Raw genomic sequence first — 17,895 nt, 5'->3', positions numbered from 1 at the left:
CAAGTGAAGCTGGTAATGCTGTTTGTGGAGTTTAATCCTCCTCTGCTGAGGTCTTAAGCGATTTAATATTTTCTTTTATCTTCAGTTGTTTTTATTTAAGCCTGTGGCTGGAAGACAGTTGTATGTTTGGAGAACATTCTTATATGAAAAATCTGTTGTCTGGGTGTGCACTCATACTGTGAGCTCACCATGTGTGTGACGAACAATGAGGACTAGATGCAAGATGCAAGTAAAAGGCTTTATTAGCTGATGTAGACAACAACAGGTCAGGCGAACACAAACACAGATGAAGACGGGTGACGCAGGGACTTCGACAGGCAACCCAGTGGTGGTGAATGGTGATCGGGGATCTCAGTGGAGCAATGCAGGAATCCAGGAAGACGACGAGGAACAAGAAGAATCCACAACAAGGACGCCAGGAGACGAGCAGGGAACAGGGAAGCCACAACGATCTGATAACATGAGACACCAGTTACTGAACATATTGTAGCGACAATGAGTATGAACCAAACACAGACTGGTCTTCATCCAGAATATTGGTTCAAACTCTCTGCTTCTCGATGAACAGGGGGGAAGATTTGGTCAGGACTTCGTGTCCTCATCCATCTTGTAACGGGGTCCAGGCGCCGACAGGTTTGACTGGTTAAAAGAGCCCCCAGCACTAACGAAATAACTGGTAGCTTTGTTGTCAAAATACTGATTGGTTAAGAGAAAGACAGAGACCAAGGTATCACACAAGAGTCCTCACATTCCAGATTCAAATTACCCAACCCAGAGCCATGAATCATTTCACAGTCTCCAGGAAGTCTGCGGACCAACGACTTTTATTGGTCAACTTTGATAGTTTGCAAGACGGATCAATACCAGCAGATGTTACTGAACCCCCACAACATTCCTGAACCCCTCCTCCTTAAGACCTCTGAACGAACAAACAGAGTTCTGTCTCTTCAAACCAGAGAACTGATTCTTACCAATAACTATACATAAAATCATTCAAGAACAATATTCAATGGACTTATGATCAGACATCACAATGACAACTTGTGTGTGATGCTGACCTCATTATCACCAACTGCGTTGTCAAGTGGCCTGGTTCTGTCCATGATGCACGCATCCTGAGGGAGAGCGCTCTATATAGAGACCTCCAAACCAACCGACCGGATGGCATAATATTAGGAGACAGTGCCTACCCACTCCTACCATGGCTGATGACTCCTTTTCTAACAGCAAATACACCGGCGCAGGCACGCTTCAACACTGCTCATTGCAGAGCAAGATGTGCAATTGAGCGTTTAAATGGAGTTCTTAAAGGAGAACTCCGGTCAATTTTAACATTGAGCTCATTTTTTTGTAAATTTGGAGTGCTGTCAATACAGAGAACAACGACAAAAATCGGTGTTGCCTACACCGAGTTATTCTATTTTTAAAATTTGCACCCTGTTGACTTCAATGTGGCAAGTACTAAACCTGCTTTTAGCCTCTTAACATCCTTGATGTGTCATTACAAGTGCACAGAAAATGTGAGTGATTCCTTCTGAGTGAACACGAGTGAATCTGACTGCAGTAGATGTGAAAGATATGTATAAAAATGATGTTATTTAAGCCAGCGCAAATACCTGTGTTTACATCCTGTTTTCGGTTGAAGTCCAAAGTAGTCGATTGCGAGTTCACGCGCATAGGTTTAGTTACCTATGATCACGCGCGTGAACTCGGCAATCGATTACTTTGGACTTCAACCGAAAACAGGATGTAAACACAGGTATTTGCGTACTTTAGTACTTGCCCCATTGAAGTCAACAGGGTGCAAATTTTAAAAATAGAATAACTCGGTGTAGGCAACACCGATTTTTGTCGTTGTTCTCTGTATTGACAGCACTCCAAATGTACAAAAAAATGAGCTCAATGTTAAAATTGACCGGAGTTCTCCTTTAAGAGGCGCTTTGCATGCCTTAACTACCTGAGAGCGGAACCACAGAAAGCATGCAACATAACCCTTGCCTGTATTGTCCTGCACAACATCGCTACTAAGCGCAGTGTCCCTCTCTGTGCTGACAATGATGCACCTGAGCCCCTTGGAGACCCTAACCAACCTCCTGCATTCTGCCAGAACGAGCAAACAGGACGTGCAACAAGGGACACTATTAATAAACTAACTATAATAGTTAGACACTATTTCTGATTTGGATTTGTTTTGGATTTCAAAAATCAGTGATTGTCATTCTTTGCATTTTTTTGGTTATTCTGTAATCATTGCATGCATCACTAATAAATATTCTAAAAACAAAAATATTTTCGATTGTGATGAATATATATATCAATTAGTGACAGAATAAAATTTATTGTTTTTGGTCAATTTTGACAGCTGTTTGGGGGATTATTTTATGAGGCCAAACTCTTTCTACTTTGCTGTAGGCCTATACCAGGGATAGGCAACTCCGGTCCTGGAGGGCCACTGTCCTGCAGAGTTTAGATTCAGCCCTGATAAAAACTCACCTGCCTGTATCTATCTAGTAATCCTGAAAACACTGATTGCCTTGTTCAGGTGTGTATTAGGGTTGGAGCTAAACTCTGCAGGACAGTGGCCCTCCAGGACCGGAGTTGCCTATCCCTGGCCTATACTGAAAGGCTGAATACGTTAAAACCTACCTAATCACTGTAGCCTGACGGATGAACAAATAAAATTAAAACCTTATGAATAAATAGGATATCTTGTAAGATACTGCATGATCCAAATATAGTATTATTTGATACATTTTTAAAGTTTTCATTACATTTTGGGCATGAAATCCACGCTGAATCCACCCTTCTGATGGGATCAGTTTAATCCAGATTTTTTGGATCAAAGTGATCCAAATCCTACAAAAAAGTTCTGAAAAAAACAAACTAAAGGTTTGATCCGGATCAAAACCAAGATTGGATTACGTGATCTAATCCGATTATGTAATCAGTTTTTTCTTTTGAAAAACCCATTTTCAAGATTTGATCCAATCCGTTGTCTAAAATCCTAGTGGATTACTTTTGAAAAACCGGGTCCAGAGCTCCTTTATCCAGATTTTTAAACGGTTTAAAATATCCTGTCGAGATTCACACTGTTGATTTGATTGTGTTAATCTAAATTGGTGGTTGTCAGATCAAGTAGCACATTGTCAGCATGAGAGTGTGCACAGTCAATATAAGAATGTGTGGGGGATTATAGGTCTAATTCTAGTTTGGAAATAATAATTTTGAACTATTTGCATTAAAATATGCACATATGTAGGCCTACTTGTTTATTTATTTGTATGCCTAATATGTTGAAAATGTAAAACGATTCTTGTCTCGTGACACTCAGTTTGGAATTACATGAGTATTTTCAATTCAAAATGGCCATATTTGAGGAAAGAAAATTCGAGTTTGCATCACTGGATGTTACTGTCAGTCGTTTAACATTTCTTTGGCAAAACAGTTGACATGTAATAAATATTTTGCTTAATAATACCTCACTCTCTTTCAACGTTAAACTGAGTCTTCACGCTGGAATTCACGCTCTGTTTCTGCGAAAAGTAAAAGTTTGTTTTGATTGGCCATCTCAACAATTTGGTCATTTTTAATTATTGGAGGGGCTTGTCTTCGAGAACCACTGGCTCCAAATACTAAAAATGAGTTCATAAAACAATTCTGTTAGAAAATTATTCATTATAATTAATAGATTTTAAAGTGTGGGAATAAAAATAAACAAAATATGAAGTGGTTGGTAACTTGTCATTTACACTTTGAATAAAAGCAAAGACAAATAATTTAAGTAAATGGATATTTTTTCTTCAGTTTGTGTTGTTGAGATGCAAGACAATCCAGCAGACGAGTTTAAGGGTATAGAGAAGTTTTATTGAGGATTACAGACAGGTGGAAAAACATCTGCATATTTCTTCCCTCGTCTGTTTTTGCTCATTCACTACTCACATTAAAAAAGTTTTTTAATGCTCAAAAAGTGTTAACAGAGTGCTTACAAATTCAGCTGAATCTGCACACGAAAAGCCCAATTACACAGACGCATGAAGAAGTGAAGAATATACAATCAATTTAAAGAAATATTGTAAAGATATTTTTAACATTATGCTCTTTTAAGGTTAATGATGAGAGACAGTGAAGATATTCTTGTTCATCAGAGTCTCATAAAGACAGAGATCTGCATTTTCTATTTGTATTTTGTATTTATTCATCTATTTTATTTTTGGCTTCATGATTGACTCACTTTTTTTCTATTTTTGCGCTTGAAAAACAAAGAAAGATGAAAGGAGAAGGGAACAAATGATTAGCAAATAAAGCTCTGTGATGCTCTAGTCAGCCTGTCATCTGTACTTTACTGTACATAATGTACAGGCAGGTGTTGGTCACACTGCAACACTATATAATGGCTATTGATCAACTCCCCTGTATAGAGACAGTTTGGGGGATACCCAGATTTTAAACTACAGGTGATCACAGGAAAAGGCGTGGTGCTCCTAAACCGGTTTCCGCCCAGTGGAGTTCCTCCGCGACAAACTGGGTTAATTTCATATTCATTTGCTTGTATGAAGGTGTTAAATTGTTTGCAGACACCGCCAGGTCCAGTGATGTGTCTCCTTCTGATTTCCCTGTTACACGTCCGCTCATTCACAAAAGGACCCACATGCTGATTGACGAAAAATTGATGATCGGTTAGAGCATGAGTGGAGAATGACACACACAAGACCAGCAGCAGAATCACAGCAGACTGATGAATCTCCATGACCTGCTGAACAATACACACATCAAAACACCTTCACTGACCTTTGACTTAATAAAGCAGTTTGGCTGTGACCAATTAATACAATACTATGAGACCCTTCCTTTGTTTTTACTTGCACGTATCTTAGTTACTTTAACCCAGCTGTGCACTGTTTCGTACACACACGGTTGCAGTCCTGTATTTGTTTAAGACACATTTATTGTATATCTTATATGCTGAGTAAAGTTTTTAAGCTCTTACCTTGTTGTTGTTGGTAAGTGAATATTTTGTTGTCTTCTTTTGCCTGAAGGCTTTACGGTGATCAACAGCACGGAAATGAACAAACCCCAGAAAATACTGATGAAACTTGCTCCAAACACCCGTTTAGACTTCAGTGTTGTCTGTCAGTACCGCTGGAGTTTTTATTGCAAACCTAATGTGACCTTTAAACACTGGACAGTGCAAACATAACCTTGGACAACTGGTTGACGGGAATTTCATCGCCATTATTTGTTATCTGCAAATATTCAAAAAGGAAAACATTAATGGTGTTTCAAAGTCCAGTTTCTACAAACCAGAGATCCTTTAGCTAGATTTTTAAATTATCTAAAATATTGTGTCGTGATGCACAGTTGATTTGATTGTTTTACTCTAAATCGGTGGTTGTCAGATCAAGTAGTAGCACATTGTCACGTATCCAGTCACCAGACCAGGGGCCTCATTTATAACCGTTTGCGTACGCACAAAGCAGGCCCTGATAGAGGCGTACGCCACTTCCGACACATAAGTTGTGATTTTATAAAAACAAACATGACTGGAAAATTTGCGCACCTGCACGAAAACTCTGACGCATACGTACGAACGTTTTGGAGTCTGAGCAGTTTGGCGACACCGATGGTGAGCTGGAGTTACATGGCTTTAGGCCCCGTTTACACGTAGCCTACATGGTTATTTTGAAAAACGGAGACATTTCCCTTCGTTTGCGCCCTTCATTTACACGCAAACGGAGGATTCGCCAATGAAACCGATTCTTTCTAAAGACAATTATACATGTACACAGAAAGATAATACAAATATAATTTCACTCACCAAGCCATATCACTTGAAACAAATATCCATCCCTTCTTAAATGCCCGCACCAGCGAGCGCGTTGGGCCGTTTAGTGAAACGTAAATCTTGATTATGAGTCCTAAATACATACAGTGCATGTTCACATTAACAGTTTAAATAAATAAAAGAATGATTTAAACTATGCTTTACTTCTGATATAAACATTTAGATTAAATATGCCATTCTCATGGAGTTAAATGCTTACATGAATTCATTTCCATTATAATCTGTTTCCATTATAAATATAAATCGATTAAAAATACTATTTGGGCAGTGAAAAAGATTGAGAAAAACTTTCTCTGAAATGTATTTGACACTATTTGATTTATTTATTCAAAAACAAGGCAAGGATAGGCTACTAAATTATTTTTATTAATGTAATGTGACTGCACATCCATATTTCATATTTTCCTAATGTCTTAATGCCACAAAACAATTCTGTTCATAAATGTTGGTTTATCAATGATTTGTTGATCTCAAAGTGTGGACGTGAAAAAGATTCTAAATATCTATAGATGTATCCTCGGTTCACTTTATCTTTGCGTCAGACTGCAATGGAATGGAGCCAAGGGGAATATTTGAGAAACAGTTTAGTCTGGGCAGGGAGCATGCTTGGTTGTTGTTAATAGTTTACCTTACACACAGAGACAGGGAATATGTACATTCATTTTGATCCTACTTTAATGGAAATAATCTAAGCATGCAGAAATATAGTTATATGTGTTACATGCGTCAGAAAGAAACTGCATGTCAAACCTCATACAGTTTTTGCATTTACACCAGTAATGATATAGAGCAAACTACAGTACCTTTGTATGTCAGCTTACTTATAGATTCCAAATTGCCAAAACAGAGATAAGAAGAGAGAAAAATATATCTGTTTCAATATCTGATTCACATGATTCCCACCAAGGAATGTCAATCAGGGAAATGCGATCTGTTCATGTGATGGCATGTTTGTACCAGTTTCACTCATTTTGGGGTGAATCATAGAGACCACCTCCTTAAATCATACAATAAAGCTTTGAAGTTTGAAGTTTTTGCCACTGGAAAAGTTTCAGGGACAGAAAGCTAAAGGAGATGTCCCACTAAATGTATTATATTTACAGATTGAACAGTTTGATAGGAGCTCTGCTCAATTCAACTCATGTTGGGAAATAGGAACACATTTCTCCCTCTCACGTAAAGATGGGAGAGATCAGAGAAGTCAGAGATGATTAATTATATTATTTATTTATCTGCCAGTACTGTATCTTCAATCTGCACGCTCAAGCAAGGCCTGTTTTTATTCCATCTCACAAGACATTCAGATGCTCAGTTAAATGTGACCTCTCGCTTGATTTGACCGACTGCTTAAAGTAAAACTATGGCACTTTGACCTCTGAGGTCGCCCTACAGGTTGGAAGTGGAATTGTCTCATTAGAACTATAGAAAAGCGACCTGATCTGGCAATCTTACATAGCGTGGTTATAGCAGATAAAGGACTGCAAAGTGGAGACATAAGTGCCTTTCACCCTGTTAAGACTTGATGAACCACTGAAACGATTTTGGAAACATTATTTGAAGGTAAAAAATCTTACTTAGTGTTGCTTTAAAAGCAAGTGTGAATGAAAGCCAATAGTGCAGTGGGGTTTAGATGACGCAGTGGGACATATTATTTAGTATCCTCGGAGATGAATGAAGCACAAATTGAGATTCAGTCCCTCTTCTTTCCTCACAGTGACGGGGGCGAAATGCTTACAGATTACAGTTAATAAGAATAAAATATGTGTATTTATAATTTGTTTTGAAAGCTCCTTTCACAGATGAAAAATTATATTTCAATTTTATGAAATCAGAAGTGTGCAATATTTGTCATTCCGTTGTTCTCGTGTTCTGTGTACTACGTGATTACGAATCAAATAACACAATTTCATGTTTTTATTTAATATTTATGGTTTGATTTTCCCACAATGATGTGAAATATATCAGACCCACAAATGTCAGGGTAACACTTTACTTGAAGGGGTGTGCATAAGACTGACATGACACCGTCATAATCATGACATGACACATGTCATGAATATGAATGAGGTTTAATGCATGTTTATGACAAATGTCATTAAGTGTCATTCGCTCAATTATGACATTTTTAATGCAAATATGACATTGTGTGAGATGTCTTTGTTATGGCAACTTGACTTTACTAAGACAACACAACCTGTCATAAATATGTCATAAACATGACATAGCAGATTAATTATCAAACTTAAGAAACCACTTAGCTTTATGGGTTAACATTTCATTAAACTGTCATGTGGTTGGTTTTGACATTGGCTGTCATGAAGCCATTATAACATTTTAATGACAAATTAAATTTGTACCACTGTACTTGAGGTCAAGAAAAACATTCATGACACAGTTATAATGGCTTCATGACAGCCAATGTCAAAACCAATCACCTGACAGTTTAATGAAATGTTAACCCATAAAGCTAAGTGGTTTCTGAATGTTTGATAGTTAATCTGCTATGTCATGTTTATGACAATTTATGTTGTCTTGGTAATGTCAAGTTGTCATGACAAAGACACTGACAGGTTATGATGAATTGGATTATGTCAAGTTGTCATAACAAAGACATCTCAACCAATGTCATATTTGCATAAAAAATGTCATAATTGAACGAATGACACTTAATGACAGTTGTCATAAACATGCATAAGACCTCCTTCATATTTATCTGCCATGTCATGATTATGAAGGTGTCATGTCAGTCTTATGCACACCCCTTCAAGTAAAGTGTTACCGAAAGGAATTGTATCATATGTTTTTATGTTATTACAGAGTGCCTGAATGGGACATGTTGATGTAAAAATATACGAGATGGGAGGAAAAATATGACAGCCTCACTAGGATGCAGACAGCCAGCGAGAGGGTTTTTTTATAGCAAGTGCGCCCTCTAGTGTCCAGTGTGCGCCTCTCCACTTAGCCTATTGAGCAAAATTATGTAGGCCAATTAACATTCTTTTAGCACTTTAGATTAAAATAGCCCTATGTTTAATATTTGAAAATGTTATGCCTGCATCATGCGTGCTCATGATACATCACCTGTTTATTCTAAGTTTGCGATGCGGTTTCAAAGTGTGTACATGACACCTTTTTGGTGTTCTGGTTGCATTTACACGTCATACATGTCCTCAGTATGCTATGTTTTGAGTGAATCTAGCTCATGTTATCGAACTGATCTAATGGTGAATTTAAGTTCCCCATCGTTACGGGGAACTCCCGCTGCGTCATATCAACGCTACGGGGGAATGCCTCCGGCATGCGCTATCTGAAGCCACTATTCAACTATCCCAATCTGGATTGGTGCGCGTCATCGTGCGTCATGACGTTGCATGTGACGTGGACCCGGACGCTATATAAGGGTCACAGGAACAAGGAAATGACAGCTTCTGTTCTTCAGCAGCGCTCTGTGTTACTGTTTGTTCTATTTGGTGTTGTCTGTCTTTTGGAAAGAGTTTATTATGGCGGAAAAGAGTTTTCAAAAATGTGTATCTCCTTGTCCACGTTTTTTATCTGAAGGAGATACTCATGCTCTGTGTGTGGTTTGTTTGGGAATGGAGCATGCTCAGGCAGCACTTGAGGGTGCTGCCTGTGAGCACTGTGAGAAAATGCCCCTGAGAAAGCTCCGTTCCCACCTGGCTCTGTTTGATAAAGAGTCAGGTCAACCACGTGCTCCCCGTGGATCAGGACCCGCGTCTGCTGAGGCAGCGCGGCGACTGCATTCATGGGGATCACAAAAGGATTTAGCAATGGATGTTGAGACGACCGAGGTCCTTTCTCAACATTCCAGTGCTGAATCCGTTCGTCCCGCTCAGGGTTCGGGAGCCCGCACTGCGGCTTCTCCCGGCCCTGAAACGGAACCGATGCTTCACTTATCTAGCTCCGAGGAGTTAGATATTGTGGGTGTCGAGGCAGAGGAATGTGTGACACCGCCATCCCATTCCCCTGCTTTTGAGGAGCTGCTGGATGTTGTGACCAGAGCGGTGGCAAAATTAAATATTGAGTGGCCACCGCAGGTGCAGGAAACGGCTGTTAAAAGTAAGCTGGATGAACGTTTCCTGCAAACCCGGTCACAACCTCCACGCCGTAGTCTGCCATTTTTCCATGACCTCCACACCGAGGTGTCGAGGACATGGAATAAACCCTTCTCCTCCCGTGTTTCCGGTCCCAATACGCACATTTATTCTGATGTAATGGGAGCGAGGGAGATGGGTTATGGGATGATGCCGCGGGTGGAGGAGACTTTCGCCTCTCATCTCTCTCCCGATGCGGCGTCATCTCTGCAGGCTCCGGCGCTCCCCACCAAGCCCTGCCGTACAACATCAGCTTTGGTGGGGAAGGCATATATGGCGGCGGGTCAGGCTGGTAGCTGCCTGCACACTATGGGGCTGCTTCAGGCATACCAGGCTGACCTGCTTAAGGAAGTGGATGAGAGCGGGGAAGTCTCCTACGACGATGTTCGAGAACTTCGTCGTACGGTAGACGTGTCTCTCCGTGCCACCAAGGAGACGGCTCGTGCTATCGGCCGCTCTATGGCAGCACTGGTGGCTACGGAGAGGCACCTGTGGCTGACGCTAGCGGGTATCGGCGACAAGGACAGGGCTTGTCTGCTCGATGCCCCCCTCTCTCCTCGTGGCCTCTTCGGCGACGGTGTCAATAATGTCGTCGAGAGGTTTCAGGAGACGAGGAGGCAGTCAGCCGCATTCAAACAGCTGATTCCCCGCCGTCATCCCAAGACTCGCGAGCCTGCCGCCAGGGGGCAGTCTCGTGAGGGTGCCGCCTCTAGCTCCTCACACGTCCAGCAGCAAAAGGAGAGTGTTGCCTCCAGGACGCCCCCGCAAAAGGCCTGGCTCCGGAGGAAACTCTCTCGGCCGAAAGCCCCGGCTCAGAAGACGGATCTGAGGACCGTCATTCAGGGCAGGAAGGCTTCGGCCAAGAGGCCATGACGGGATCCGCAGGCCTCAGAGGGTGTCCCCCTCCGTGTGACATTTTTAAAACTTCGCTCCACGGAGCCCTCAGGAAATCGATGTAACCAGACTCTGGTTACACCCATTTCTAACGAATGTACGGCACTATCAAAAACTCATTCGACCCTCTTGAGGTCTGCTGAAAAAGAGAAGAAAAAGATTCAGTTACGTCCTGCCAGTAAACTGCTTCAGGTCACTGTAAAATCTGCTTTATCACCTGAGACTAGCCCAGAAAGACTCATCCCACTTTCAGATTATTTAGACGCCTGGAAAGGCCTTCCGAATATATCGAAATGGGTTCTGGATATAGTTAAGAAGGGTTATAGGATCCAATTTAAAATTCAACCACCTCATTTTCAGGGGGTGTTGCACACTTTGGTTCCTGCTGATCGAAGCCAGGTGATGGAAGATGAAGTTAATTCCCATTTAGCAAAAGAGGCGATAGAGGTTGTCCCCGTTCGGGAGAGGGAATTCGGTTTTTATAGCCGGTACTTCATTGTTCCTAAAAAGGATGGTGGACTTCGTCCTATAATAGATCTTAGGGTTTTGAACAGATCTCTGAGGAGATTTAAGTTCAAGATGCTTACTATACCTAATATCGTTCAACAAATTAGATCCGAGGACTGGTTTGTGACGATAGATCTTAAGGATGCTTATTTTTATATTTCCATCATTCCTTATCATAGGAAGTTCCTTAGATTTGCTTTTGGGGGAAAAGCTTATCAATATAGGGTTCTTCCTTTCGGCCTAGCCTTATCTCCTCGCACGTTCACGAAATGTATGGATGCAGCCCTTGCTCCATTGAGACTTCAGGGGATTCGCATTCTTAATTATATAGATGATTGGCTAATTCTTGCAGAATCAGAGAGCCTGGCAATCCAACATCGAGATGTTGTTTTGCGTCATCTTCAGTGCTTGGGATTAAGACTCAATATTAAGAAGAGTTCCTTGTGTCCCCAGCAAAGAACAACATTCCTGGGGACAGAGTGGGATTCGCAAGCCATGCGAGTCCAACTAACTCAAACTCGTATCGAGAGTATCTTAACTGAGGTCAAGGCGATTAGGCTAGGTCAGGCCATCACTGTAAAACGATTTCAAAGAGTTTTGGGCCTTATGGCAGCCGCTTCAGTGGTAATTCCCTTCGGCTTGCTCCATATGAGGGCCCTGCAGTGGTGGCTCAGGACCAGGGGGTTTTCCCCGAGGGGTAACCCCTTCCGCACGATTAGAGTTACGTCCAGATGCCTACGTGCTCTAGTCAGCTGGAAAGATGTTCGGTTCCTGTCTCAAGGCCAGGTGTTGGGAACTTCGGGTCACAGAAAAATTCTGACTACGGATGCTTCCCGCACTAGCTGGGGTGCGGTTATGGAGGGCCGTTTCACCCGGGGGGTCTGGGAAGACCGCCATCTTTCTCGACATATTAATTTCCTCGAGATGATGGCAGTGTTTTTCGCCTTTAGGCATTTTCTCCCAGATCTCAGAGGCCATCATGTCCTGGTTAGGTCTGATAATATATCTGTGGTCTCTTATATCAACCATCAGGGGGGCTTGAGGTCTCGACCTCTGTATAAGTTAGCCCATCATATATTACTGTGGTCTAAGGACAAATTTCTCTCTGTGAGATCCATGTATATACCTGGGGTTGAGAATGTGGGAGCGGACACCCTGTCGAGGCAGGGGCCGAGGCCCGGGGAATGGAGGCTTCACCCTGAGGTGGTGAAGCTCATTTGGGAGAGATTTGGCCAGGCGGAGGTGGATTTATTCGCTTCTCATGAGAATTCTCATTGCCCGCTCTGGTTCTCTCTTTCGCACCCTGCGCCTTTGGGCCTGGATGCTATGGTACAGACGTGGCCGAGGCGACGTCTGTACGCCTTTCCCCCGGTGTCTTTGCTCCCTGGAGTTCTGGAAAGAGTAAGGAGGTATGGAGTAGATATTATTCTTGTGGCTCCATTCTGGCCGACACGGATTTGGTTTTCCGACCTGGTTAGTCTCCTGGCAGGCTCCCCATGGCAGTTACCAATTAGGGGAGATCTGTTGACTCAGGCGGCGGGCTCTTTATTCCACCCGCGTCCTGAAGATTGGAATCTTTGGGTCTGGCCCTTGAGGGGGTTTAGATCTCTTTAGTTCTAAATTCTTCCGGAACTCCTGGCTATGCAGGATAGTTTAAGGGAGGGTGAACCCAGTCTTACTGCCCATTGGCTTCAGTACGGGAATTTCTACACCCTTCCGGGACCTCTCATCCATGTTCAGAGCCTCTATGGCGCATACTGCCTCCGTATGCTCTGAGGGTGGGCACGTGGGACCGTCCCGTAACCTCCATTTGATCCTGTAGCTTCTTGGATGAATCCTGTCTTTGCAGGCTGACAGATGACCCCTGGCTCCTGTCGGCTCTGCAGGGTGTTTTAGGATTATAAGCTTTTCACGCATCCCCGGCCTCTAGGGGACCGGAGGCTTTTAATTCTTCAGGTATTTATCCTCTGTTGCATGGACGGTGCAAGAGAGCCTGGTTTTGGGCTTCCAAAGAAAGGAGTCTCCCTCTAGACGGGTTAGGAGTTGAAAAGGGCCTGCTTATATTTTACAGGTTAAAATTCAATTTTGAAGCTGCTGAGGCATCTTTCCCTTACCACACCAAATAAGGATTATGATTCTTAGTCTAGTGGGATCTGTCAACTCCTGGTGTAGCGCCTCTGAGTGTGCCAGATGTTTCACACCGGGGTGCCTGTTCTCTGTGGGGGTACTCGTTCCCCGTAGCGTTGATATGACGCAGCGGGAGTTCCCCGTAACGATGGGGAACGTCTCGGGTTACTGGATGTAACCCTGGTTCCCCGAGAGAGGGGAACGAGACGCTGCGTCCCCTCTCCCCACATTCGGGGCGCCCTGAGAACAGCTGCTTTGAACCTTGTCGAAGCTGTCATTTCCTTGTTCCTGTGACCCTTATATAGCGTCCGGGTCCACGTCACATGCAACGTCATGACGCACGATGACGCGCACCAATCCAGATTGGGATAGTTGAATAGTGGCTTCAGATAGCGCATGCCGGAGGCATTCCCCCGTAGCGTTGATATGACGCAGCGTCTCGTTCCCCTCTCTCGGGGAACCAGGGTTACATCCAGTAACCCGAGACGTTTTCAATATAGTGAAGTGGAATAAAACAACACAACTGCAAATTCAAAGGAGGTAAGACCATGTTAATCGATACACCGCTTGAATAATAGCCTAGGCCTATGTAATATGTTACACTGTTTGCTAGCTGGTATAATGATATCATTTCTGTTAATAGTTCTCACCATTAATTCCAATGGTATGACCGATTGTTTTCCATATATTTTCTTTAAAGTATCCTTGAAAGGGGAGTTGACTTGTCAAATGGTGGTGGATCTATTTAACTTCTCCGCAATGGATTCTGATTCTGAACAGCTAGGAAAAAAATCTGAAAGTGATCCCAACAATATTGTTCCTCTATATATCTTCATCTTTATTTATAGTCGTGCTGACTCTGCTATTCTTTTATTTTTAAAACTATATCATTAGTTATTGTTCTGGGTGTGAATAAGCCTTAAGAGGCTAAGACTAACTAGCAAGCTTGCTGGCTATCATCTACTAGAACATTCAATTATTCAGCCTATATTTTGTGGGTCTATTTTCATATTGCTCAGTTTTGTCTGGTCTCTTTTATAATCCTAACAGATTCTCTCTTAAAGTACAAGAGGCTTTAACATCTCCATCCACCTCAACTCAATTAGCTCCCATTGACCAAAGTTATCTTGCATCTCAATTTCATTTTTTCTCTACCTCAACTAACTTCTGGTGAAGAGAATGTAAAGAAATAGAGAATCACCTTGAAAAGTGCCATACGATCAGCCAGGCAATGATTGGAACAAATCATACAAAACAAACTGATGATAAGCAATGATTGTAGGCAAAACTTTTTTGAGTGATGTCTACTCTACAAATATTTTATAGGATATTTAATTTAATTAATCAATCAACAATACTAATGATCAGCATTACCAAACGTGGATGTTTTCCACTAGAAACAAACCTTGATGTACTATTTTAATTTAATACTCTGAAGCAGCTTTGATACAATCTGTATTGTGAAAAGCGCCATACAAATAAACTTGACTTGACTTGACTTGACAGTTCCTATGGATATACATTTTGTGAAACAGCATGTTAAAATAATGAAGCAGTTACAATAAGATTGCGCTGATCAAATTGCCATCATTAAAGCACATATTAGAAAAAAACATCATAATCCCTGTTTATTGATGAAAAATCAGGTAGTTTAAAAACACACAAATAAATGCACAAATAAAGGTACAAATGCCATTCTAAAATGTGACATCGACATTAGTTTCAATAAGTTAACACAGTATCACACCAAATGTGATTGCGCTAGTGAAATGATTGAGTCATACATGTAATGATAACAACAACAACAACAATAACATACACTTCTAAGCTAACCGGCCACAAGGATCTGGGTAGTTGAGGGTCAACAGCCATAACCACTTGTCCCGTGATATTAGGAGAAGAGTTCTGCCATTTATGATGAAGTTGCAGACTGGACAAATACTTCCGGATGAACCGTTTCCAGAAGTGATCAGCTATAACCTGGCTGTGTGGGTAGTGCTTGCGTCCCAATAGATCACTTGGTCCATACCGCTCGGAGCAAGAACTTGATCTGCTGGGGATCTGCCTGCCAGATCTCGGTCCAGGACATCTTCTCCAGCGTGCCCTCCCACCTCGTCCATGCTCCCTGCTCCCTCATGCCCACCATCCTGAAGGTCCTGGAAAATACACTAGGTTAAAAATTAACCACAATTATCAACATACAACATATACTAAATGTCCTGTAATACACACAGGTTGCTTTATTGCTTTAAAGTGACTTTGTGATTGAACTCTGCTCTCTGCAAGTGTTGTTAGGCCTCTTCTAATCTTATGTTCAATGTAATTCATAGAGTGCTCTAATAATGACAAACAACAGGATAAATAAATGTCAAGCTTGATGAGGATATAGTCAAAGCTATATCCTATATAGTCACAGTGTCTTAATCGCAAGATCTCAGTTTCAGAAAATGCGAGTCGTATACTCAATGTGACATTTAAACTCTTCTGTTTCTTTGGTTCAGCCATTTGCAAGCTTGATTTAGTAAATAATGGACTATTTACTTCTGCACTTTGGTTTAAAGTAACTTATTTTTTTTATTGCATTGTGATGCTTATTTATTTAGTGATGTGATATTCATAGTGAAATAATTGGTAGTCTCAGCATGAAGAATATGACAGATCTTTGTTGTTTCTTTTTTCTGTAAGAAGGTACTGGCAACATATGTTCTTCATTATGTGGACCTCTAGGTTATGGGAATGGTCTCCTATTCTCCTCTATTCTAACACAGTATAAGGGTCTTCTTGGCTGCAGAAGTACTAGTGGTAAGCTAGCCAGAAACTGACATATGGACTTGATATTCAATGTATCGTATTCCTATATGATGGAGGGTATGTACTCGTACTCTTATTGGTTTACTCTTACTGTGTAAACTCCCCTCATGTTCTTACTACATATATTTAGACTAAGTGTCAATAAAGTTGAGAAAACCTTCTCCCTCAGCGCTGCTGGGTCATTGTTCATTCAACTGCTAAATGTGAGGACTGGAATGAGACACATATAGGGACAGAAAATCTTACACATAGTGTAGGCCTACTTTTTTCAGTAATACCTGTCTAACAGAAATGTTCTATAAAAGGATAAACTAGCTCTGCCATAGCATTTCACTGATCTTTCATTTATTATAATGTATTTTGGTCAAGAAATTAAATATGCTGCTGTACTTTTTTAATGTACTCAAAGTTTATTTTGTAATGTAGACAATCATAGTACATTAAATTAAATATAATAATATATATATATATATATATAAAAAATGTATATAAAATTATATTTTAACGTGTATGTATGTATGTGTTTGCATTAACATTTATATTTATTGATTTCTGCACTTTTTCATATACTTTGAATACTGGAGAAAAAAAAACAGCTTTATAACACACTAGTAGTGTAATGCTAATACATTCCTAATGAGCTAAAATGCTATTGAATGCACATTAAAATGAAGCTTCAAATATATTCTAACTAGTTCAAGAAGTATGGAAGTATATGTTAAATGAATTGTAAAGAAATAGGGGAGAGCGCGGCACAAAGTAACGCTTTTTGACTTTCTCATTTTGTGTAAATTTACTTATGGTTCAGAGTATTTATTTTTTCCCACATTAATTTCACACGTCTAGTACAATTATGTGGTTTTGTTTTATTAATACAGTATATACTTTTTTCTTGATATACCCCGAATGTCATGATTACTGTCCTGTGTTTCCCTTGTCTTGTGTGCACCTTTGTTATTTCCTGTTCTGTGCCATGTTTTGTAGTCCTTTGTAGTCTTTCTTGTTTATTAGTCTCCCCAGGTGTTTCTTATTAACCACACCCCCTTGTTACTTAGTTAAGCTTGTTTGTCTCTGTGTATTTATAGCCCTTGTGTTTCCTCACTTGTTACCTTGTCAGTTGTTGTACATGTATGGGTGCTTCTAGTTCGGTCCTTCTCGTGGTTTTGTTTCTTTGTCCTTCGTGTTCTTTATTATTTGTACTACGTGTTTCTCCATTAAAACCCTGCATATAGATCCTCGCTTGCTCCTGCACACTACACCGAAAGAATGGAAGTGAAATGTGACAACATGCCCCATAGGTTGGGTACATTGTAACATGTGTGGGGCACATTGTAACATGACATCCCTGGTGAAAAAAAAATATGTTAAGTATACTTGAAGCCAGACTAATTATTAGTATACTTCAAGTGTGTTAATGATTAGTTAACTTAAAGTGTGCTATTTTGAAACAACTAATTTTGTACTAAGTATATTTTAGTAGTAATGAAGTTGTAGTAAAGCATAACTTTAAATGTATTTAGTGTACTTTTGTGTACTAAATTGGAACAACTTTAAGTATATTTAGTATATTTTAAGTATATGCCTGTGTAGGGACTAGTTACA

General features: G+C 40.8%; 1 long non-coding RNA gene across 1 annotated transcript; it reads right to left on the bottom strand.

The window, feature by feature from the left end:
• Nucleotides 1-3,842: 3,842 nt before the first annotated feature.
• Nucleotides 3,843-5,163, bottom strand: LOC311084817. Its single transcript, XR_014606612.1, has 2 exons — nt 4,988-5,163; nt 3,843-4,750 (listed from the first exon to the last, which is right to left on the bottom strand). It is a non-coding gene; the product is annotated as an uncharacterized lncRNA (long non-coding RNA).
• Between the last annotated feature and the right edge of the window lie 12,732 nt (nt 5,164-17,895).

This window comes from Abramis brama, assembly GCF_963993115.1.
Source record: "Abramis brama genome assembly, chromosome: 6".
Taxonomy (NCBI): Eukaryota; Metazoa; Chordata; class Actinopteri; order Cypriniformes; family Leuciscidae; genus Abramis; species Abramis brama.
The sequence above is the reverse complement of the archived record's forward strand: the minus strand, read 5'-3'. Positions and strand labels throughout refer to the sequence as shown.